This window comes from Mustela putorius, unplaced genomic scaffold (genome assembly GCF_011764305.1).
Source record: "Mustela putorius furo isolate JIRA1106 unplaced genomic scaffold, ASM1176430v1.1 tig00000785_pilon_pilon_pilon, whole genome shotgun sequence".
Taxonomy (NCBI): Eukaryota; Metazoa; Chordata; class Mammalia; order Carnivora; family Mustelidae; genus Mustela; species Mustela putorius.
Genome location: NW_025421480.1, coordinates 1,393,956 through 1,420,274, shown reverse-complemented (window position 1 = coordinate 1,420,274; position 26,319 = coordinate 1,393,956). Strand labels below are relative to the sequence as shown.

The following is a 26,319-nucleotide window of genomic DNA, read 5'->3' as shown; positions in this document are numbered from 1 at the left end:
TTTTTTTTTTAAGATTTTATTCATTTATTTGACAGAGATCACAAGTAGGCAGAGAGGCAGGCAGAGAGAGAGGAGGAAGCAGGCTCCCTGCTGAGCAGAGAGGCCGATGCGGGGCTCGATTCCAGGACCCTGGGATCATGACCTGAGCCGAAGGCAAGAGGCTTTAACCCACTGAGCCACCCAGGTGCCCCTATTTCCCTTACATTTAATGAAGTATACACACATCAACCTTTTAGTTTTTTATATTTTTTGTTTTATTTATTTTTGAGTGGTTAGGGTAGAAGTAGGGCAGAAGATGGCCAATTCTACCCCCCACCCCAAAAAACAAACAAACAACAACAACAACAAAAAAAAAAAAACCCACCCCACATGAATAGCTAAAGCATTAAGAACTGAAGCACAGGAGTTAAAGACAGGAAAGAACAGACAGATTTATCATGCAGAAATTATTTGAAGTCAAGGAATGGCTATGTAGACTCCACCATCAGAAAAAAGTCATTTTATCTACCATTTTACACGTTAAACTGCAGAATCAGCATTACAATAGAGGTGGGATTTCATACACAGGTCAACTGCCACACTACATGTATAGTTCCATAAAATTTATCAAGATTTTTCACATTATCTCATTTCAGTATACATTTACAATAAATAACCTTTGAGATAAACTGTGAAAAGGACTCAGCTGCAACCAAAAGAACTTCATAATAAATAAACAGCTCACTATCTACTACCGTACACAGAAGAACGTATGTATACAATTAATTATATCCAAAGGATGCCAATGATGATGATAGTATGAAGAAAGCTGTACTCCCAGAATCTAGCCCACTGACATTATTTTCACGGAAAACCAGTAGAAATGGTTTATTTACACATTCATTTACATTCATTTACAATGACAAAAAAGAGCATCGCATATATACTAGGTGACAAAATTGAGATTCAAGGAGCTCTCTCTTCAGTTATTAAAAGTAACTGATACATCAAGAAAAAGTCAATTGTTCTTTCACCCTCATCTGATGGCAATTTAGCACCTCAATCCTCTTTTAACATCACAACTATCCATGCAACACTCTCTTAGTGGAGACCCTCACACCCTTACACCATAGAGAGAGCAACATTGTAAGAAACTCCTGAAACCTAGGGGCAAACCTACAAGCCCACCTGCACCTACATCCATTTTTCTCAACAGTTTCCCTTCGGTAGCTGTTGTTACAGTGCTTCTCAATCATCATCTACAAACTCCTAGAAAAGCAAATTCTCAGGCCCCACCCCAGACCTACTGAATCAAACTCTGAGCAGGGGCCCAGCAAGTCCCCAGGTGATGCTGAGACATACAGAACTTAAGGACCCACTGATTTTTGAGAAGGAGATACAGTCTGAGCAACGCCTTAATCGTTGCCGCACACTGAAATCACCCAGGATTCAAAACATACCAGTATCTGAAGTTCTGGGCTGGAGCCTGTGGATCAATGCTTATTCTGAAAAAAATCCTCTGGGGATTCTATGGGAGCAGTCCTCAAAATGACAGCAGTGAAGCGGATGGCTCTATCCTCCCATTCCACTGAAGGCCCATCCTGCCTCCCGAGCTTCCTTTCTCACTCTCAACTCTTCTCTGCAGGGATCTCTTCATGCCTAAAGGTGGCTTTACCAACCAATGGACCATTCCAAATTGGTACATCCAGCCCAAAACTTTGTAGTCCTGAAGAATATATCCCCCGGTCTATTTACGTTTCTTCTTTGTTTTGCACAGTTTCAACTCTACCTAGAACAAAGGAGTCTATTTCATACTAAGGGTTTTCAGAAATAAGCCTACAAAATACCTGCACAGCATGAAAAGAAAACGGCAGTTTAAAAACTGTCAACAGAGGGATGCCTGAGTGGCTCAGTTGGTTAAGCGACTGCCTTCAGTCAGGGTCATGATCCCAGAGTCCTGGGATCGAGTCCCACATCAGGTTCCCAGTTCCACGGACAGTCTGCTTCTCCTTCTGACCTCCCCTCTCATGCTCTCTCTCTCTGTCTCTCCCTCAAATAAATAAAATAAAATACAATTTAAAAAACTGTCAACAGAGAAAGTTATCTTAACATTTCGCAAAATGTGAATATATAAGAACTCAACAAATTGAAGAAAAAGAACCTGAAGCAATAAAATTAATGCTATAAACAGACAATTCATTAGAGAAATAGTACCAATTAGCAAAATGTATTAAATATGCTTAGTTTCTTTTTTTCCCCTAAAGATTTATTTAAGAAAGAGAGAGAGAGAGCAAGAAAGCACACACAAAGAAGAGAGAGAAGTGGACTCCCCACTGAACAGGGAGCCAGATCCTGGGCTCCATCCCAGGACCCTGGGATCATGACCTGAGCTGAAGGCAGAGGCTTCGTGACCTGAGCCACCCAGGTGCCCCATATGTTCAGTTTCATAAGCAAACAAAATTAAAATTACAAGATAGGTTAGCTTGTTCATATGCTTACACAAGGAAAACAATGTAACATTCCACCATTTAACCACAGAGTGACAGAATATCTAATTCAATTCTAGCCATCACAAAACATTAAAAGCTTAGAATTATAGGGGTGCCTGGGTGGCTCAGTGGGTTGGGCTTCTGCCTTTGGCTCAAGTCATGACCTCAGGGTCCTGGGATAGAGCCCTGTAATGGGATCTCTGCTCAGCGGGGAGCCTACTTCCCCCTCTGTCTCTGCCTGCCTCTCTGCCTACTTATGATCTCTCTCTCTGTCAAATAAATAAAATCTTCAAAAAAAAAAAAAAAAGCTTAGAATTATAAAATAGAACTTTAATACACAAACCTAATTTTTCTACTAAAAAGAAAACCAGAAATAGAGTTTCCTATAAATTATAAGGAATTCCCAAATATAAAAAAAGAACAAGCAACTGACCCTCAAAGCCACAAAATACACTCTATATAAGGTCAAAATAAGTTTCTGCAAATACATTATAAAATTCATGTTTGAGTACTTCTTTTTAAGGTTAAACATTCTGTGAAAAGTTTCTCTTCCCACTATAAAAACTACTGTCTAAAATATGCCTTTCACAGGGCCTCTGGCTGGCTCAGTTGGTAGAGCATGTGACTCTTGATCTTGGGGTCATGAGTTTGAGCCCCACACTGGGTGTAGAGATTAAAAACAAATAAAATATGCCCGTCAGTACATACTCTTCTCAAATGAGGTAAACAATGCTGTATACACCGGATAGTGAGAAAGAAGGACAAAGAATCAATTTGTCAGGCTCCTAGAATAGAGAGTAAATTTATGCTCTCAGGGAAACCCTGGGTGGCTCAGTCATTAAGTGTCATGAACCCAGGGTCCTGTGATAGAGTCTTACATCAGGCTCCTGCATCATGGGAAACCTGCTTCTCCCTCTCCCACTCCCCCTGCTTATGTTCCCTCTCTCACTTTGTCTGTCAAACAAATTAAATAAAATCTTTTTAAAAATTTATGCATATGCTTAAAAAAAAAAAAAAGATTTTATTTATTTGACAGAGAGAAATCACAAGTAGGCAGAGAGGCAGGCAGGGGTTGGTGGTGCAGGGAAGCAGGCTCTCTACCAAGCAGAGCCCGATGTGGGGCTCAATCCCAGGCCCCTGGGATCATGGCCTGAGCTGAAGGCAGAGGCTTTAACCCACTGAGCCACCCAGGGGCCCCTCAATTTTGTATTAAAAAGGAGCACATGGGGTGGGAGGTCGGGGTACCAGGTGGTAGGTATTAGAGAGCACACGGATTGCATGGAGCACGGGTGTGGTGAAAAAATAATGAATACTGTTATGCTGAAAATAAATTAATTAATTTTTTAAAAAGGAGCACAGCAAAATGTAAGAACCTAAATTATAACACTTCTAGAGAAAACAAAGGAGAAAATCTTTGCAACCTTGAGTTGAATAAAAAATTCTTTGACAGCACACTAGAATGTGCTCTCAGGGGTCTTTCTAATGCGCGACTCAAGGGAAACAGGACTATTTCCATAGAGAATGAATGAAACTAAACAGGACAATACAAGAAAGTAAGTGTAATTATTTTCGATTATTTGAGGACTAAAGGTCTCTCTGAGAGAAAGGCTTCGGATTTGGATCTAATGGGGAAGAAGTCAGCTTCAAGGCTGAAGGAAAAGCAAATGCAAAGGCCCTAAGGTCCTGACACGCTTCTCGTGTTCAAAAACATAAAAGCTGGTCAAGTCAGAGTTAGTAAGAAAGAGAGAGTTGAAAGGGAAAGTAAAGACTGGATGACGGGCCTATCAGAATTTTAAATTTTACCTTTAAGCAATGCGATTCAGAGCATTTGTTGTGAACAGAGATGTGACTTTGGCTTTTTTTTTTTTTTTTAAGATTTTTATTTATTTATCTGACAGATCCCAAGTAGGCAGAGAGGCAGGCAGAGAGAGAGGAAGGGAAGCAGGCTCCCCAGCAGAGAGCCCGATGCAGGGCTGGATCCCAGGACCCTGGGATCATGACCTGAGCCGAAGGCAGAGGCCTTAACCCACTGAGCCACCCAGGTGCCCCTGACTTTGGTTTTTTAAAAAACAACCTGGCTACAATGTAGAGAATGGATTGTAGGGGGCCAAAGGTGCAATGTGGAAACATCACAGACGGACGCCTGGGTGGCTCAGTCATCAAGTGTCTGCCTTTGGCTCAGGTCATGATCTCAGGGTCCTGGGATCGAGTCCCACATCTGGCTCCACGTGAAGCCTGCTTCTCCTACTTCCCCTGCTTGTGTTCTCTCTGTCAAATAAATAAATAAAATCTTTAAAAAAAAAAAAAAGCATCATAGATGACAAAGCCTAGGCACAAGATGATGTAGCTGTGGCTGAAAAATGGAGACTAGGTAGAGGCTGCCAGGAAAGAGGAAAGTAAGGACAATTTTGGTCTTGAGCTTAAAGTGGGGAAGACCAGATTTAGGAAAGATGGGGGAGAAGGGGAGGCAAGAGTTCTGTCTCAGACATGTTTAGTTTGAGATCCTTATAAAAACAAGCAGGGGCACCTGGGTGGCTCAGTGGGTTAAGCCTCTGCCTTTGGCTCAGGTCATCATCTCAGGGTCCTGGGATCAAGTCCTGTATCAGGCTCTCTGCTCAGCAGGGAGCCTGCTCCACCCCCCCTCTGCCAGCCTCTCTAACTACTTGTGATCTCTCTCTGTCAAATAAATTAAAAAAACAAACAACAACAAAAACACCCAAGCAGAGATTTGTACAAAAAGATGCTTAAAACAAAGTTAAAAAGTACACAGGATTTTTAAACAAATAATATATGTTAAGTATTAAAAAATACAATATACATGCCAAGTATGAAAGTCTACAAAACCAGATCACAAATTATCACAGCAGTAGCTATACTCCTGATTATAAGGAACTCTGACCTTCTTTGTTATACATACTGCAATGTCTAAATATAAACAGTAAATGCACTGTTTTGTAACAGAAAATAAGAAAAAATTGCAAATGTTTTTAAGAGTAATGACTTGAAATGAAAAAACAATTAGTTTCAAGACCAGAAGATTAAAAAAATGCATATGATTAAGTAAAAAGAATTTAAAAATCTACCCTCAGTGGCCTAACACATATATCTAAAATATGCAAGAATAGTAACAAAGACTATAGGTAAACAAAAAGTTGATGAGTGTGGGTTCATCTGACTTATCTGCCCTATATGCAACAAATAAAAATGGGAGAAAGTAACAAAAACATGCACATAACTACTGTGTGTTAAGTGACTATGCACCGAGTGTAACACAACTGACATTAATGCTCCTTACACCATCGAGGTACTTACAAATAAGCAAACAACTCCTCCTTTTGAAAACTGGCGTAAGATCCTAACTAGCATCCATAAGATTCCAAGGGATAACGTACCTTGTATGCGTTTGCCCTTGGATACTAAAACCTTAAATGATGAAACCAGTATCCTCATAAAGCCTGCTGGAGGATTTAGTAAATTCTCTGAAATATGACTTCACAAAGCGATCCTCTACAGGTTACACAGAAACAAGTCTGAAACTGCCTCCTTCCTGCTACAGTGACAAATGCTCACTCAACAAGATACAACAGATGTACTGAGAACTAATAAACTGCCAAACCCTGTCTCAGACGTTACGCTGCATCATGGAAAGACAGACGGAGACGCTGCCTTCATGGAAGTTCTAACTGTAAGTAAATAAAAATAAAAGAATAAAAAATTCGACTGAATAAAGAGATAACAAAGAGGGGAAAGAGACTGGACACAGCGGTAAAGGTCAGGAAGATTTCTCTGAAAAGAGGACATTACGGAAGAAAACTCAACCAGTGGTTCTCAACACAGGCAGTAGACTTATCCTGGTTCTTAAAAATACTACAGCCCTGGGGGGGGGGGCGCCTGGGTGGCTCAGTGGGTTAAAGCCTCTGCCTTGGCTCAGGTCATGATCTCAGGGTTACCTGGGATCAAGCCCCGCATCGGGCTCTCTGCTCAGCGGGGAGCCTGCTTCCTCCTCCCTCCCTCTCTCTCTTTGCCTACTTGCGACCTGTCAAATAATAAATAAAAATCTTAAAAAAATATATTACAGGGGCGCCTGGGTGGCTCAGTGGGTTAAAGCCTCTGCTTTCGGCTCAGGTCATGATCCCAGGGTTACCTGGGATCAAGCCCCACATCGGGCTCTCTGCTCAGCGGGGAGCCTGCTTCCATTTCTCTCTCTGCCTGCCTCTCTGCCTACTTGTGATCTCTGTCAAATAAATAAATAAAATATTAAATATATATATATATATTACAGCCCTGGGGCTGCTGCGGGGCTCAGTTGCTAAGCGTCTGCCTTGGCTCTGGTCATGATCTCAGAGTCCTGGGATGGAGCCCCACATCAGGCTCCCTGCTCAGCGGGAAGCCTGCTTCACCTTCTCTAACTCCCCCTGCTTGTGTTCCTTCTCTTGCTGTCTCTCTCTGTGAAACAAATAAAATCTTAAAAAAAAAAAAAATACTATAGTTGCTGTGCCAGACCAATTAAATCAGAATTTCTCAGACTGTGTTTGGTGAAAGTATTCTCTGAAAAGCTCCTCAGGAATCCTTAAGTACAGGTACACCTCATTTTATTGTGCTTTGCAGATATGGTGTTTTTTTTTTTACAAATGGAAGGTTGGGGTAACCCTGCATCAAATGAGCAGGAGTCAGCACTATTTTTCCCACACCACTTACTTCATGTCTGTATCACATTTTGGTTAACTCTCATATTTTGCACTTTTTCATTATCATTGTATTTGTTATGGTGATCTGTGTATCAGTGATCTCTGATGTTACCTTTGTCTTTGTTTGGGGGCCCCACAAACTAAGACAGTGAACTTAACTGATCAGTGTGGCTGTGTTCTGACTGCCCATAACCAGCTATTCCCCAAAACACAACGATACTGGAATCAGGCCAATTACGAACCCTACAATGGTCAGTAAGTATTCAAGTGAAAGGAAAATTCTCTTATCTCTAGATCAGAATCTAGAAATGACAAAGTTCAGTAAAAAAGGGATGGGCCAAAAGCTAGGCCCCTTGCACCAAAGTTAACCAAGTTGTTAATTCAAAAGAAAAGTTCCTTAAGAAAATTAAAAGTGCTACTCCCTGAACACAGGAATGAAAGTGAAACACCTTCACCACCAGTACGGAGCCAGTTTGAGAGATCTGCATCAGAGAGAAGATCAAAAAGCCACATTGCCTTAGGCCAATATCCCATCCTGAGTGAGGCCCCTTATTCTCTTCAATTCTGTGAAGGCTGAGAGGTGAGGATACGAAAGAAAAATCTGAAACTGGCAGAGGTTGGTTAATGAGGCTATGGCAGAGGTTGGTTAATGAGGCTAAAGAGAAGTTGGTAGCTTAACCAACTTAGGCTCAGTTGGTTAAGCTACTGCCTAAAGGTCATCATGATCCCGGGGTACTGGGATCAAATCCCACATCGGGCTCTCCCTGCTCTGTGGGGAGCCTGCTTCTTCCTCTCCTTCTGCCTGCTATTCCCCATCTTGTGTTCTCTCTCTCTGTGTCAAATAAATAATAAATAAAATCTAAAAAAAGAGAGAGAGAGAGAAGCCAACTTTATAACACGCAAGTGCAAGCTGAAGCAAGTGCTGAAGCAGAAGCTGGGACAATTCTGAAGGAGGCTGTGCTAACAGACTTCCATGTCAACCTAGGGCTTTCCGGGCTAGGAAGAAGTCAGTGACTGGTTTCAGGACTCCCAGGACAGACTGACTCATTTCTTAGGGGCTGATGCAGCTGATAACTTTACATGAAAACCAAAGCTCGCATACCGTAAAAACCCTGAGGCCCTTAAGCCTTGTGCTAAATCTATTCCGACGGTTTCCAGACAGGGCAACAAAGAATGGATGTCAACACATCTGTTTACATGACGGATTCCTGAATTTTTTTTCTTTAAAGATTTTTAAGTAATCTCTACACTCATTGTGGGGCTCGAACCCATAACCCCAAGACCAGGAGTCACATGCTTCACCACTCCACCAATTGAGCCAGCCAGGTGCCCTGCTTACTTAGTATTTTCAGTCCACTGTTGAGACCAACTGCTCAGGAAAAGACTCCTTTCAAAACATCACTGCTCCAAGAGCTTTGATGGAGCAGCACAAGATGCTGTTTCCACCCCTGCTGGCCCAACATGCACTCTGCAGCCCATGGATCAAGGAGGCCTTGACCTGTCAAGTCTCCTTTATTTCTTAAGGCTACAACAGCTGTAGATTCCTCTCACGGATCTAGGCAAAGCAAACTGAAAACCTTCTGGAAAGTATTCAGTACTCTAGACACCAGCAAGACCATCAGAGCCTCATGGGAAGAGGTGGAAACAGCAAGACCTCAGCGGAGGAAGTAACTGCAGATAGGGTGGAAGCAGCAAGAGCATGAGCAGGAGACGTCATGAACGAGCAGATCTTTGTGGACGAGCAAAGAAAGCATCTTCTTGCGAAGGAACCTACTCCTGGTGAAAACACTGACGACTGTGGAAAGGGCCACAAAGGATCTGGAATACTGCACAGCTGATCAGGCAGCGGCAGGGTTTGAGAAGACTGACTCAAGTTGTAAAAAAGTTCTCCGAAAGGCAAAATCCTATCAAACAATGTCACAATCTACAAGGAAATTGTTCATGATAGAAGAGCCACTTGATGGAGCACATTTCACTGCTGTCTTCTTTGAAGAAACTGCAACAGCCACCCTAACCTTCAGCAACCACCATCCTGCTCAGTCAGTAGCTGTCAACATTGAGGCAAAAATCTTCCACTGCACAAAGATGACAACTCTGAAAGCTAAGAAGATGGTTAGCAGTTTTTGGTAATAAAGTAAATTTTAATGAAGACAAACACATTGTAGGGGCGCCTGGGTGCTCATTCGTTGAGCATCCGACTCTTAGTTTCAGCTCAGGTCATGATCTCAGGGTCCTGGGATCAAGCCCCATGTTGGGCTCTGTCCTCACATGGAATCTGCCTGAGATTCTCTCTCCCCCTCCACTTCTGCCCCTCTTTCTAGATATATATAAAATAATTAAATCTTTAATTACACACACACACACACACACACACACAGTGTTTTTAAAAAACAATGCTGGGCACCTGGGTGGGTCAAAATTGGTTAAGCGACTGCCTTTGGCTCAGGTCATGACCCCGGAGTCCTGGGATCAAGTCCCACATCCAGCTGCGGGTGCTACAGGGAGTCTGCTTCTCCCTCTGACCTTCTCTCTTTCTCTCAAATAAATAAATAAAATCTTTAAAAACAACAACATGCTATTGCACAACTAATACACTACAATACAGCAGAAACATTAATTTTCCTATGCACTGGGAAATCAAGCAAATTCCATTTGATTTCCTTTATTGAAATATTTGCTTTATTGAGCCCTCCATATCCCCAAGGTATGCAACTAGAGCCACAGCTGAGAACCACTGGGGGAAGGGGGGAACCCAATTCTGATCTGGGATAAAAGTGTTCAGGTGTAAAGGTCATGGGCAGGAAGGCAAGTGAGAGTAGGCAAAAGTCTAGTAGGTTAGGCTAAGGAGTACTGCCCAGTTAATTCTAAATACCATGACGAGCCAATGAAGAAAATTAATTAAAAAAATAAAACCTCAGTTGTTGAATAAAGGTATGCTGCATTCTGCAGATCCATATCTTAAGTGACAAAATAGTGTAATTTACTAATAGTAAATTACTATTAGTGAGAAAATACTGTAATTTACTAAGTAGTAATTTAAAAATCTTTGAAACAATAAGCTCAACAGGGGCATTTCTTTTCAACTTGTCAGATTCTGATTTCAAAAAATGTACTGGCACAATCACAGAAGAACAAAGGAACTCTATCCTCTACCTGTATCATTTTTAATTTTAAAAAGCTTTTTTGGGATGCATGGATGGCTCAGTCAGTTAAGTGTCTGGCTTCAGCTCAGGTTATGATCCCAGGGTCCAGGGATCGAGCCTCACGGGCTACCTGCTGCTCCCCCCTGCTTGTACACTCTTTTCCATCAAATAAATAAAATCTTTATTAAAAAAAAAAAAAAAAAAAAAAGGCTGGGGCACCTGGGTGGCTCAGTTGGTCAAGCATCTATCTTTGGTTCAGATTATGGATCAAGTCCCATGCTGGGCTCCCTAAGAGGGAGCCTGCTTCTCCCTCTGCCTGCAGCTCTGCCTGCTTGTGCGTGCGCGCGCGCGCTCTCTCTCTGTCAAATAAATAAATAAATAAAATCTTAAGGGGAAAAAAAAAGCTTTTTGTTATTTGCATGCTATTAAGAATTTTTTTTTTACATTATTGTCTTGCTTACTATGTACCTAAAATTCTGAATCATTAAGGTCTAAGGGTCAGTCTACAAAAAGAGCCTAGTCAATAATAAATATACCCCCTTTAAGGGAAGAGAGAGTAATCATACTTCTAAATCCAAGGTTCCGTGACTCTGAACAATGACAGAAAGAAACTGTATTTTTCGCTGAATATACCAAAACATGAGCATCTACATTTTCCAGATCTGAACAATGACTATATATTACTTTGTAGCGGGGGGGGGGGGGGGGGGGCAAAAAAGTGTGAGGATGAAAGAAGAAATCAGGAAGGAAAAAAGCCAGCATTTTAAAAACAATTTCAAAAGGTCTAAGGGAAATATCAACCTTTCAAAATGAAAGGATGACACTCAACAGTGGTTATAAAAGGATGGTTTTCTTGACGGACACCTCTCACAGGTTAAAAATTTTTAAAAAATCTGTATAAAGGGTTTCCACATCAAGACAAGATTAGCAATGATCTCTAAAATTCTTTCAGTCTCAAAAGTTGTAAGATTCTATTGTTACTCACCATTACAAAAGTTATTTAAAAGTATTCAATACTAAAAACATTATTTTTAGTGATTTTAAAATTTAGCATTTGGGGGGAAAAAAAAACACTTTCACAAATTGCCAACCTGCCCAGTTCAATTAAATGACAATTATCCTCCTGGCCACCATGGGCTTCTAAGTATCCAAGCCCTGTTTACCTTTCTTTCCTCACTAACCTTACGGTGAGAGTTTAGTTCTTCTGGAAAATGAAATACAACGTCCCACTGATTTAAATAGTAAACATTAAAAAGAACCTGCAACCATTTCCAGATGAGATACTACATGCACTCAAGAAATGTTCTACTGAATAAAGAACCTCTAGTAAGTAATAATGAACAGTCAAGTATCAATACGAATATAAAAGGCAAACGGATCCTGTGTAAACCATCTTCTCTGGTTTCTGTGACCCTCTAACAGCTCCTTCTTTTCCCTATCCCTCCACATAAATAAATGTTCACGTGCTTTTGCCGTCTCTCTTTACCAGCTCCTTCTATGTACTTTCTCCCTTTCTCCCTTGGCCATCTCATCTCATTTACTGCTACAGTAAGGGTAGTTCCCAAAACTTTCCTTCAAACTACAGTCTTCAGACATACATTTTTAATTGTCTACAGAACAAAATGTCTCCACTTAAATTTCTGGACAGAATTACAAAGTCAAAATGTCTGATTCCCCTATTCATTCATATAAATGTTTATCCTGCACCTACTGTATTATCAGGCACTACTAAGAACAAATGAAAAAAGACATGCTGTCCTCATCAACGGATTGGAGAGAATAACAGGAAGTTACTATGAAAGTGTGCAAAGGCTGGGAAAGGGTCACAAAGAACTGGGAGGAAAGACAGACAAGTGGGCGAACGAGGCACTGCCGATCAGTGCTGAAGCCCCAGCAGAAGCCAGACTCCCAAGGCTGTCCAATCTGAAGGCTATCATTCATGTCCAGGAGCACATCTGGGAATGGGGAGCGATGCGAAGTGCACAGCAGCCAAAATAATAAGGAATTCGAGTTGTGCCACACATGTGTAAAGAAACTCAAGGCGGAAAATGCTGCCAGGAAAATAGTTCGAGTAACATTTCATGGAAGTCTAATCCAGAGAGTAAAGCAGAAGGTAGAAGAGAGTAAGAGACAACAAAAGGAACTGGCAATTTTAATATGACTGTATAAAAGCTCTACCAATAGTCATTACTAAATGCTTACTGAGTCAAGCGTACTACGATTGCTTTGTTCATTTAATAAAAACAAAAGGAGGGGCACCAAGGTGGCTCAGTCGGTTAAGTGTCTGTCTTAGGCTCAGGTCATGATCTCAGAGTCCTGGAACTGAGCCCCACATTGCATCGGGATACCTGCTCAGCAGGGAGTCTGCTTCTCTCTCTCCTCCCCACTCATGCTGTCACTATCTGTCTCTCTCCCTGCCTGTGCACTCTCTCTCTCTCGTTCTTAAGTATCTTTCTTTAAAAACTGACAAAATGTACTAAGTGAGAAAACTAGACGCACAGGAGCTTGTGATCTGAATTTAAGGTTTCAAGTGGGGGTGCCTGGGTGGCTCAGTTGGTTGAGTGTCTGCCTTCGGCTCAGGTCATGATCCCAGGGGCCTAGGATCGAGTCCCACTTCAGACTCCCTGCTCAGCAAGGAGCCTGCTTTTCCCTCTCCCTCTGCCCGCCGCTCTGCCTACTTGCACCTGCACTCTCTCTCTGATAAATAAATAATTAAAATCTTTTAAAAAGAAAAAAAAAAAGGTCGGTGACGACAGGGGTTTAGAACAGCAGGCATTAAAAGATGAGCACATACTGTACATGTGACTAGTGTGCATATGTACACATACCCAGAGTGATAAATATGGTAAACTACTTATAATCAGGGAATAGGGATGAAGGAATACAGGAGTTTTTCATAGTATTTTTAAAATTTTTCTGTGAGATTAAGATTATTCCATAGAGGGTGCCTGGGTGGCTCAGTTGGTTAAGCCACTGCCTTCAGCTCAGGTCATGATCCCAGAGTCCCAGGATCAAGTCAGGCTCCCAGAGCTAGGGGAAGTCTGCTTCTCCCTCTGACCTTCTGCCCTCTCACTCTCTCTCTCTCAAACGGATAACTAAAATCTTTAAAAAGATTATTCCAGGGGCGCCTGGGTGGCTCAGTGGGTTAAGCCGCTGCCTTCGGCTCAGGTCATGATCTCAGGGTCCTGGGATCGAGTCCCGCATCGGGCTCTCTGCTCAGCAGGGAGCCTGCTTCCCTCTCTGCCTGCCTCTCCGACTACTTGTGATTTCTGTCAAATAAATAAATAAAATCTTTAACAAAAAAAAAAAAAGATTATTCCAAAAGAAAAAGTTTAAAATGGGCACCTAGTTGGCACATGCGACTCTTGGTCTTGAGGTCATGAGTTTGGGCCCTGCACTGGGCGTGGAGCCTACTTAAAATAAAAATTAAAAACAAACAAAAAAAAAACTCACCTGCTTTCCCAAACACGTTCTTCTCCCCAACTTCACCATAACCACTTTCCCTGACGCCTAGATTTATTTTCGTTTTAATTTTATTTAAGTAATCTTTACATCCAATGTAGGGCTCACATTCATGACCCAAGATCAAGAGTTGCATTCTCTTCTGACTGAGCCAGCCGGCACCCCTCCCTGACTCTAGATTTTTTTTTTTTAAATTTTTATTTATTTGTCAGAGAGAGAGAGGGAGAGCAAGCGAGCACAGGCAGACAGAATGGCAGGCAGAGGCAGAGGGAGAAGCAGGCTCCCTGCCGAGCAGGAGCCCAATGTGGGACTCGATCCCAGGATGCTGGGACCATGACCTGAGCTAAAGGCAGCTGCTTAACCAACTGAGCTACCCAGGCGTCCCCTGACTCTAGATTTAAAACCTTGAACGATCTTCCATGTTTGTCTCCCACTTCTAACATAAAGAGGGATGTAAGCTCTATATGATCTAATGTAGTAATGTCTCTTGAAAGCATTTTTTTTAAAAAATCTCAACTCTACAGATATATAAATAACAGGTTGGGAACAAGAGCTCAAAGCACAAGTCACCAAAATTTACCAATGAAGAAACAACTCTAGACAAGTAAAAATAACGTGCCCCAAACTCATACAGCTATGAAGAGACAGAGCCCAGATTAAACCCAGAGTTGACGGCAAAGCCAGTGCCCAGATAACCTCGCCATATGAAAACTGGAATTTAATTTTCATTATAAAAGAGATAAACATCAAATATTTAAAATGTAGTAATAGGGGTGCCTGGGTGGCTCAGTGGGTTAGGCCTCTGCCTTCAAATGGGGTAATGATCTCAGGGTCCTGGGATCAAGCCCTGCATCAGGCTCTCTGCTCAGCAGGGAGCCTGCTTTCTCTCTCTCTCTGTCAAATAAATAAGTAATCTTTAAAAAATTTTTAAAAATAAAATGTAATAATAACATGTCACTTTAGGCTAAGAAATTCTGAGAGTCAAATTTTTATTTTCAAAACTTATTGTATTATAATACAGAATAAAATATGAAGAATCAAAATTATAGTAACAAAATACAGTAAAAATGTATTATATATGTTGTAGAAATACAAAAACATAAAAAATCTAAGACTCGACACACCAAAGACTACTAAAAAAGTGGGGGAGGGGGCTATATACAGAATTGTTTCCCCTCTCAAAATTCGTGTGTTGAAGTCCTAACTCCCAACAGGCCAGATGGTATTTGGAGATAGGCCCTTTGGGAGATAATTAGGTTTAGCTGAGATAATGAGAGTGGGGCCTCATAATGGGATTAGTGCTCTTCTAAGAGGAGACACCACAGCTCCCTCGCTCTCCCAACCACCTGAAGACACAGTGTTCTTCAAAAAGCAGCCCTGTGAAAGCCAGGAAGACCTCCCCAAAACCTGATTATGTGGGCACCCTGATCTTGGTTTTCCAGCCTCCAGAGCCGTGATAAATTCCTGTTAAGCTACCTAGTCTGTGGTATTTTGTTTTTTAAGATTTTATTGATTTGAGAGAGAGAGAAAACAAACCAGAGGGAGAGGCAGAGGGAGAAGCAGGACCTGAGCCCCATGACGTCAGAAGGCAGGTGCTCAACCAACTGAGCCACCCAGGTGCCCCTATGGTATTTTCTCATGGCAGCTGGAGTTTACAAAGACCGCAGAGACTGATGTATTAACCTCAGAAAACATTTAGTCTATCAAACTTTAAACTAAATTTTCCATTTAAAATGAAAAGGTCTTGCTTTGGTTAAGAGACTGGACTGGTCAACTTCTAAGTTCATTTCAATCTCCAATTGTTATCATCACTTGGTAATTCTAAAGTCAGAGCAACATCAAATATTTTAAAGATCACATTTGCTGCTATAATAGAAAAGCTAAGAATACCACCATATGTTGAGTGCCTCTACTACAAATAGCACTACAGCAAAAGCATTAAAAAATTGTCATTTTTAAAAACAAAGTGTAATATAAATAAATCTGTTGGAATTCTAATCAGAATGGTAGAAGGGCTCAGGCTGTTCTTAGAAACTGAAACATCTGAATCAAGTTTCTGGGGCAGAATGCCTTAACAATCATAAAAGATATGTACTTATCAAAACCTCTGTACCATAAATTACTGTTCTAGCAAAGTAACAAATCTGTGTGTCTGCCATTTACTAAATGAGGTGACTGCAACATTACTCTTTCTGACAACTGACAGTATCTTTAAGCTTCTCATATCACACCATTACTTGAAACGGATTTGGTTTAAATCCCAGCTCTGACATTTTGTAGCTAGGTGTTTTTATAGCATAATTGTGGCATACGCATATTATGACATAACCATTTCCCTAGTCATTAAATATCATTCTCAATTTATATTTTCTCATCTGTGGGCTGTATCTTCTAGTCTATTATGAGGTTTAACTAACAAAGTATGTATAAAACTCTTAAAAAATAGTGTCTGGCACTTAAAAGCTTAACAAATGGTAATAAAGTTTTCAAAATTTAAACATTACAAATAAAAACCAAAGCATAAAAGTTTCTTCCTTAACTCCTTTTTGCAAGGCAGGTATTTTGGATGTTACAGGAGGAAAACAGAAGTATTCTCTTTCAAGATCCTCAACTGACATCATGAACTATACTAAACCTTTCATATAACGAACCCGCTGCCTTTAAGGGATGGATTTTCAAGTTTAAATTTTTAAGTGTACAGAACTGTTAGCATCTCCCTCTGCAAATACTGGCTCTGTTCCTCTATCATTAAAATGTCTGTTTTGAGGGGCGCCTGGGTGGCTCAGTGGGTTAAAGCCTCTGCCTTCGGCTCAGGTCATGATCCTAGGGTCCTGGGATCGAGTCTCACATCGGGCTTTCTGCTTGGTGGAGAACCTGCTTTCCTCCCCCCTCCCCTCTCTCTGCCTGCCTCTTTGCCTACTTGTGATCTCTGTCTATCAAATAAATAAATAAAATCTTTTTTTAAAAAAGTCTATTTTGAGACATGTAAGCTACCCATCCCTCTTTTTGCTACTTTCTACTTTCATTCTCTCCATGTTCCCAGGCTGTCATAAAAAACACTATAATAAAGCAATATTTATTATGTTATTACTTTAAGTAATCTCTATATCCAACATGTCCAACTCACAACTCCAAGATCAAAAGCTGCGTGCTTTTCCCACTGAGCCAGCCAGGCACCCTATTCCTGACTTTTTAATCCTAACTCAATAGTTCTTTCTTCAGCAGGAGAGTACTTTTTCTGCCTCCAAAATGTGATGTATCTCATCTTTCTACATTCTGTATCCTAATTTTGATGTGAGTTACCTGAATCTACACATACTAAAACTCACAGAATTGTACATGGAAAGTCACACTTTTTATCTAAATTTCAAAAACATACAGAAATATAACCAAACTCTACTTTTGTCAAAGCCTCCTTCAATAACACCTTTTTCCTGCCCCCCCCTTTTTAAAAGATTTTATCTATTTATTTGACACAAAGAGAGAGAATCACAAGTAGGCATTGAGAGGGGGAAGCAGGTTCTCCACGGAGCACAGAGCCCGATGCGGGACTCAATCCCAGGACCCTGAGATCACGAACTGAGCTGAAGGCAGAAGCTCAACCCACTGAGCCACCCAGACACCCACCTTTTTCCTGCTTTTAAGATAAAATTTCTCTGTGTGCCTGGGTGGCTCAGTCATTAAGTGTCTGCCTTCAGCTCAGGTCCTGATCCTGGGGTCCTGGGATCGAGCCCCTCATTAGGACCCCTGGCTCAGCAAGAGACCTGCTTCTCCCTTTCCCACTACCCCAGCTTGTGTTTCCTCTCTCGATGTCTCTCTCTCTGTGTCAAATAAAATAAAATCTTAAAAAAAAAGCAAAACATAAAATTTCTCTATCTGTTGTATTTTCCTGACCTTCAGATGTTAATTCTATACCTCTTAACGTTGTGCTTCTTTAGTTAAGATCTATATATGGTCTGTTTCCTAGTTACCATAAATACTGAATAAGCTACCATGTTCATCTTTAAAATACACTGGCTAGGGATGCTTAGGGGGCGCAGCTGGTTGCAGCTCAGGTCATAATCTCGTCATGGCAGGGCGGCTGAGATGGAGCCCTCTGTTGGGGCTGTGGCCCTCAGCCCAGAGTCTACCTGAGATTCTCTCTCATTCTGCCCCTTCTGCTCGTGCATACACGCTTGCTTGCTCTCTCTGAAATAAATGAATCTTTTAAAAAAATTCATTGGATCAAGTCAAAGCGCACCTGCCCAACTACTTAACCCATTTAGTAAAATGTACTAAGTTTTTAGTTAGTTCCTTGGTGACCATTTCTCCAGTCTCCCCATGTTTTCGGTTTTGTTCTTAATGTATCTCCGCAGTCTTTCGCAGCAGCCATTAACCTCCACAGGGCCTTGTGCAGATACAGAAACATACCCTTCTGGGAGGACACAAGTAAGCCACTGTGTGAGGCACTGGTGCACTGGGAAAGGAAGGCACGAATCCCCCGGGAGGCCTAGCCAGAGCACAGGACTCTCTGCAAGCAGAGCTCAGAGTAGGCTTCGGTCCTCGCTGCCAACGTCAGCGGCACGCAGGTGTGCAGGACACAAACTGCACAAGCACACCCAGCAGTCCTACGCTTCCAGGTTATTCATCAGTAAAGGGGAAGGGTGATCAAGTATTAACTTCTCCAGCCGCCCATTCTCCAACCACAAACGGATCCATCTCTTACCTTATAAACTCAAGATTTATTTGTAGGGGATCTTCCAACTCCAGAGAGAACCACCCCCCTTACCTTTAACTTTCTACTTTTCATAGTTCTCTTTTCTGTTTTAAATATGGTCACGGCTCATGTAACATTAAAGAATGTAAAATGCAAAACATACATGCAAACACATCTTTGCAAGAATCCTCTGAGACAGGGGAAATGCGTATTTTCCCTATTTCACACATGAATAAACAGGTTTCCCCGGCTATCAGAAAGCCAAGAGTTCCTCTGAAACCTTTTGTAAGCTGAAATGGATACAGCAAAGAAACAACTGGCATTAATTTATATGGAAAACTCTTTGTGCTACTCCCGAAACCAAGAAATAACCTCTCTTAGGCTTTTTTGACACCTTACATCTCACTAACAAACTCACATAACGTATCAGGAGTTACAAACTAGATGCTTACAAACTAGATGCTGAGTAAGGGGAAACAGCCTGGTAGCACCACTCTCGCTGCTCACGGGGCGCCCTGCCTCTACAGTGGCTGCTATTTTTGCTTTTGCCCTTTTCCGGAAAAACAAAAATCTTCTTCAGAACTTTCAATTAGCAAAAGCAGGTAATAATGTTGCCTTTCATAAAAGCAAAGTGGAGTAGTGTGAACCTTCAAAAAGCAGGGAATAAATACCTGTATCTGAAATTTGAAGAAGCCATGTCACTTGACCCCGAAGTTAACAGCAGGCACAAAGGACAAAACAAAAAAGGTCTAAACCTAGGTTTTTACACTCATAGTCCAAAGCTCATATTAAGTATTCAAGTCCCCTAAAAATCAAGAAGTCTTAGTACTCCTCCCTGCCTAACCTTCCTCCCTCATTACTTGACCTAAATTCTTTTAGTGTCACCAAGAATCTCTCAGCCAAATCCAAAGGATACTTCTCTTAGATCCTTCCGACCTCTGCTACATTTGGCTGTAGTAATCCTATTTTTTAGTTTATTCTCTTCCATCCTGATTTCTGTAATGATTTCCTTCTTCACTTATTCATTGTTGCTCTCCTTCTCTTGCCACTGATTGTCTTAGACAGCCTGCTACATCTCTGTCTAAACAAGCACCTTCACTTTGCAGTTCATCATGGAAATGGCTGCCCTGAGTATGTAGTTAAGGCTTTAATTTACAGCTCATCTCCCGCAATGCTGCCACTGCCTGTGATGAGTCCATTTCACTCCAGCCTTTCATCACTTCTGGTCTTCATCAATTCCAAACGTTGCCTGATCTTATCCAGTAATCATTTCTTATAGCATTTATGTCCTAAAGCATGAAATACAAAAGACTACTGATGATATATTAGATGATTTTAAGTGGTCCACAGAAGCATATTTAAAATCATGTTTATTTTGAGGGGCGCCTGGGTGGCTCAGTGGGTTAAGCCGCTGCCTTCGGCTCTCATCATGATCTCAGGGTCCTGGGATTGAGCCCCGAATCAGGCTCTCTGCTCAGCGGGGAGCCTGCTTCCCACCACCCCCCGCCCCATCTCTCTGCCTACTTGTGATTTCTGTCAAATAAATATTCAAAAATATAAATAAATAAATAGTCACGACTCATCTGAAGTTTGGGCAATACTGGCCACTGGGAAGTCCATGCAGGGTGGAACTTAAGCACTACAGATAAGCTCTGAGTCAATGATTCGAATCCTATTTACTAGCTCAGTAAGTCTAGAAGAATTACTTAAACCTCTTTAACTCCCAGTTTTCTAGTTGTATAACAGGGATAAAATAACCTACCACCTAGGCATATTATATAGATTGAAAAAGATAATCCACAAAATTATCTTAGCTCAGTGCCTGGCATGGAAAGTGCTCAACAAATATTAATAATTGCAATTTTCTTTTTAATAATTGCAATTATCCATGTTCTCTCTTGGCCATCATGCCTTCACTTGAAATCTACTAGACAAGTGACCTATACCAAAGACAATTTTCATATATGGATTTTCTGCCCCAAACTTTTATGTCTTTATTTGTATCTTCTGGTATAAATCCAAAGATCACGTGATAGCCTTTTACCATTAACCTTTAAAACTGTGAGCATCTTAGCAGTGAGAACCACAAGCCACATTCCTTTGATTCACTAGGCCTTACAAAATTAAAAGAAGCCTTAATGTTTTTTTAAAAGAATCTAAAAATTAGAAAGGAAAATCTGCTGCAAATAAAACATATGTTTATGTGCAGAGTACATAAACAAAGTGTCTGCAAGCCCTTGATACTATTCTAATAGGATATGACAAGGTAATCTTTTGCTCTTTTTTTTTTTAAAGATTTTATTTTTATTTATTTGACAGACAGAGATCACAAGCAGGCAGAGAGAGAGAGAGAGAGGAGGAAGCAGGCTCCCTGCTGAGCAGACAGCCCGATATGGGGCTTGATCCCAGGACGCTGGGATCATGACCTGAGCCAAAGGCAGAGGCTTTAACCCTCTGAGCCAGCCAGGCGCCCCTTCTTTTGCTCTTCTAAGGTATCTGTCAGTTGAATCTTAGTCGTGGGTCAATTCTTCTGTTTCCCACTCTCACACATTCAGTAATAAAACCTAGGTATATGCTAACCACTCATTGTATCTGGTAATGTGGACATGGTAACAATTCAGTAAAGGAAAACAGACTAATACTGGAACACAGGTAAAAAGAAAGTGTTTTTTTATATTATACATGCTCCACAAATGCTGACTATATACCCCTCCTTTAATGCAGAGCACCTAGCAGCACCACACTGGGGTGAGAACATTACATCACATTAACAGTGATAACTTAATTGCTACCTTGTTTTCAGACTGTCAGTAAATGCTAACCATATAAAAGTTTTTGTCTGCCAACTAGACCACTGCTGAAATTCACTAATAGCCCTTGCTTCATCTCATTTGCCAGCAAACATGCACATACACAGGCCCTAAAACCTGACTGGCATTCTGTTAATCTACAGCAAAATAACTACAAATGTAACTGGCAAAAAGATCAGTTTGTATTTAGCCTTTCCGGGGATGGGGGAAAATATACAACAGAATATATACTGAAGTTACCCTCTGTAGAAAATTCCTTTACCCACAAAGATGTCCTGACTGATGCATCAAAGGCTTTATTATTGAGAAATCTAAAATGTTATGACTCAGAAAACCAACATTAATTCTCAAGCTTCTAAGCAACAGTTAACAGTTAACACTGACTAAGATAAGCTATCACCATGTTACCTTTTGGTAAATTGACAAATCTCACTTTACTGAAAGGGTATTAGTCATACATAACTCAGTGAGACACAACTCTTGGATCTCCTTCACTGTAAGAGTAGGGTTCTATACCAATCTGTGTGACATTTTATCAATAATCAATCCTTGTCTTACACAAATATGGCATAAACAGCACCTGAAGCAAGTTACTCAACTGGTGTACAAATTGAAGCAGTATCTGAATGGATGGCAAGAGGGAAGGGAAAATAATATAATCTTCAAAGACATTTTACCAACAAGGGTGATGGGGTGGCATAAGGGTAGTGGGGAGACAGGCTGGAATGAGTCAGACTTTTGTATTTTCAGATGTGCTCAACATACTGAACCCAGGGTTACTGACTGTAGAGCATGAAGAAATCTCCAAGAAACAAAATCTAGCGTGTAAGTGTTTTAAAAAAAGAAAAGAAAAGAAGGAAAGAAAAACTAATTCCCAAAGAATATACGTACTCCATTCTAAGAATATACAACTTACTGCTCAGAGAGTACTTTCTTCTACCAATATTCTGCCAATTCACTATTACTATGTACTAAGCACAGTAATAAGCCCTTTACACACTTTATCTTTATTAATACTACAGCAAACCTTGGAGGGAAGTACTATTATTATCATCACCTCCATTTTACAAATGAGGAAATATTTTATCTATAACAGAGGCCAGATCTCAAAATTTACAAATTGTATGCCCTACTATAAAGAGTTTTAACCACCTGGCCTTTAAATAGAAAAAGGTAGGAAAACTAGCTTCTATCCTATCCCCAAAGTAGTTATAACTGTTTTCTTCATCTTGCAACACTTTCACCATTGTATGCAACAATGTTTCTATACTGAAATCAAACGAAAGAAAAAGCTAGGTTAACAATGCTGCATCTTTAGTTACTACAGTTCCTACAATCATAAGGAACAGGAAGGCAGTTTGCAGGCCCAGAGCACCCTTTGGATTTAGACAGCCCGGACTTGAATCTCTACAGCACCACCAATAACTCTTGAGTGACCTTGGTCAAATTAATATCGCAGATTTCATTTCCTCATCTGTAACATGGGAGGATGATAGCAGCAGCCCAAGAAAAGATCATATATGTTACAGGACTTATTACTATGCTCAGTACACAGTAAAACGTCAAGTAATGGTGGAGGGAAAACAGCCACATACATAAGCTCACCAAACCAAATATAAAAGTAAAAACAAAAAGCCTAGACTACCTCAAGTCCATTACAGATAAAAAGAAAATTAAGATTTCACTACATGCGAAAGATAAAATCCACATTCAACCTATTCCTAATTATTTTAGGGGATCGGTGCATCCGAGGCGGGCCAGGGGCGACGCTGCGGTACGTCTGTGACACACACCTAAAAATGGCTCCAGTCGGAGCAGCATCTTAATCACCAACAGAGGAAGTTCCATGTACTTTAAACCAACGCGGAGTCCGAGCCGGTGGGCGCTGGAGTATCAGCCCGCCGCTCTAAGCGCAGGCACTTCATCACGAATCGTGATTCTCCCGGGGCGCTCCCCAGGAAGACCTTACAGCCCCGCCGCCCACCGCACCATCAGTTCCAAGCACCCCAGCCGGGCAGGAGTCCGCCAGCCCGGGCTGGAGCTCGGCCCATGCAGAGATCCGGGTAGCTCTCAGAAGCCAGCAAACAGCAGGCATGCTGGAAACCTCAAAAAAATCTCAAACCGAGTCAAAGCAAATATGCATCCCTTTCAAGGAACCAGGCGCACTACCCTCGGGCAAAAGGACCAGGTATCAGGGCCCCATCGGCTCCCCCTGCCCTTTTCTTCAAGTCCCCACGGGGGCCTTCGCCCTAACCCCCGTCATCCTAACGCGGCCTCCGAGAGACGGGGCTGCAGATCGGCATCCCCTGCGCAGGTCAGGGGACGGCGAGGCCTAGGGTCCGAAGGAACGACCGAGCCCTGCTCTGGAGTTGGGCAGCACGTCCCCGGCGGAAGCAGGGCTGGCCCCGATGCCCCGCGGCCGCGAGCAGCCGGGTCTTTAACCACCCCCGCGTGTCTCGCGCCCCGGCGCCCCGCGAAGCCCGCCCCGCCCGCGCGCGGAGCAGCAGGCGCCGAGGCCGCCACGAGCCCCGGGGCCGCCGGGGAGCACCCCACACGCGCGCCCGCCCGCGGCCGACGGGACTCCCTTCCGCCGCCGCACGCGCACCCCCCCGCGCAGGCCCGCGCCGCGGCCGGGCGGAGCGACCCCGGCGGAGCGACCCCGGCGGGTACGGGGCTCCGCTGCAGACCGCATGGGGCGGGTCCGACTCCCGGTTCCCGCGCCGCGACCCGGAGGCCGAGACCTCCCGCGACCGACGACCCCGGGGGGCACGGCCGGACCCACGGCCGCCTCCCAGCGGCCTCCCAGCTCCGGCCGCCGGGGTCGCGGCGCGCTCGCACGCCCCGGGCCGCCCCGCGCCGGCCCTCCCCGGCGGGGCCCGCTCGGATCCCGGGTCCTCCGCCCTCGCCTTCCTCACCGGCCAGGGCGAGCGTCAGGCGGAGCGTGTGCGCGCGTCGAGTCTCCGCCGAGCTCGATCGAGGGAAGGGGAAGGGGGCGGTGGGGGCAGGGGCGGCCGGAAGGACCACCGCACCGGGGGAGCCGAAGCTGCGGATGGACGAACCGCCAAGCACTTTGGCCGCTTCCCGAGAGGGAGAGAGCGAGCGAGAAAAAGAAGCAAGATGGCGGCCAGCCAGCCCCTGCGTGCTACGTCACGCCGCGGCGTACGTCAGGCCGGTCTCCGCAGGCCCGCCCCCGGGCGCAGAGACGGCCGGATCACGTGCAGCCTCCGTGGCGGCCCGACGCCGGCGGAAGGCGACGGCGCCCCCTGCCGGAAGGAGGGAGTTCCTGCAGCCGCGACTGCCGCGGCGCGGGGGGACCTGGGCCCCGGGAGCCTTGAAGACACGCGACGGCCGCGTCCGAGTCTCGGGACGGTGCGCGCTCTTGGAGCCGCCGGGCGGGCGTCGGGGTTGGCTCCGCCGGCGGGACGGCCCTGTGCGCCCGCGCTGCGCTCGGCCTGATCTTGGACGTTGCCGTGGGACGGTCTCCCGCTACTTTCCGGGAACGTGAAGACACTAGTCGTGATGCCCGAACCTGCCGTGGAGGAGCGTGGACAGACGCACTGTCCCCGCACTGGACTCTTGGCACCCGCCGCATCCAGATGTGTGCTCGACGGTCCGGGAAGTGCGTGGGCCGTGATGCGCTCCTGCCGTAGCCCTGCTGTGAAAACACCCGCGTCTGTGCGTGTCCGTACAAAAGACCCAAAACTATGCTCCGGGTGCTAATGACGGTAACGGTAACAGTAGTGTTCTTAGAGCAATCAGGTCTTTTAAATATTTTATGCATGCCTGTGATTTCCTGATTTTATAGCCAGAGATCACTCTTAAGGTGTAAAGAGAAGTTTGTGAGTCGTAAGACTGTTAGGATACACAAACGATAAATGTGTGCATACTCTGCATATACGGAGTGTGTGTAACTATATATGGTATTTGCTTACGTTTCAACAGGCATTACCTATTCCTTAGGCTTTATTTATTTATTTTTTAAAGGTTTTATTTATTTATTTGACAGAGAGAGGGAGAGAGAGCACAAGCAGGGGGAGCATCACTCAGGTGACTCCACTGGGCGGGGGGCTCCACTGGGAGCTCCGTCCCAGGAGCCTGGGATCGTGACCTGAGCTGAAGGCATGGGCTTAACTGACTGAGCCACCTAGGCACCCATTTAGGTTTTAGAATAACCCCAAAACAGGTTCTGCTAATGAATTGCTCTGTATTAGGAGTAAGTTACTTAGTATCTTTTAGATTCAGTTTTCTCATGTGTAAAATGGAGATGATACCTACTTAGGTCAACTGTACTTCAATTAAAACATAATAAAATGTTCAAAAAAAGTAATAAAATATTTAAAAATCTTTTAAAATATTTTCTTTATTTCAGAGCGAGAGTGTGAGACGCAGAAAGAGCATGAGCAGGGAGAGGCAGAAGGAGGGGTAGAAGCAATCTCCCGCTAAGCAGGGAGCCCACAGAGAGGCTTGATCTCAGAACTCTGGGATCATAGCTTGATCCAAAGGCAGATGCTTAACCCACTGAGCCACCCAGGCACCGATAAAGTATTAAAAAAAAAAAAATTATTCCGAGGCACCTGGGTGGCTCAGTGGGTTAAGTCTCTGCTTTCAGCTCAGGTCATGATCTCAGGGTCCTGGGATCGAGCCCCACCGAGCTTTTGGCTCAGCAGGGAGCCTGCTTCCTCCTCTATCTCTGCCTGCCTCTCTGCGTACTTGTGATCTCTCTGTCAAATAAATAAATAAAATCTTTAAAAAAAGTATTCTTCCACAAAAAAATAATATTTACTTCTCAAATTTGTGTTATTTACTCACCAGATATGTACCAGGTGCCTACTGTACAGTCTAGGGACTGGGGATATAAAGGTATAGAACAATTAAGACCTTGGTCCTAAGGCAACAGTCTACTGATACAGATGCAATAGGTTTGGATATGTGCAATGAAGGAAACAAACAGGATATTAACATAAAGAATAACCAGGGGGAAGAGCAGGAGGAATTGACTTTAGAAAGTGTGGCCACTGAGTACCTTTCCGAGAAGGGGCCTTTTAAACCGGG

The 26,319-nt window shown here is 43.2% G+C and overlaps 1 protein-coding gene across 16 annotated transcripts in view; it reads right to left on the bottom strand.

Annotated features, from left to right (window-relative positions):
• PRRC2C (proline rich coiled-coil 2C) overlaps positions 1–24,417 on the bottom strand; it is a 95,854-nt gene extending 71,437 nt beyond the window's left edge. For all 16 annotated transcript variants that reach the window (XM_045084592.1, XM_045084600.1, XM_045084603.1 and 13 more), the window contains exon 1: positions 24,183–24,417. The gene's annotated coding sequence lies outside the window, so the exon portion shown is untranslated. The remainder of the gene's footprint in view (positions 1–24,182) is intronic.
• Positions 24,418–26,319: the final 1,902 nt, after the last annotated feature.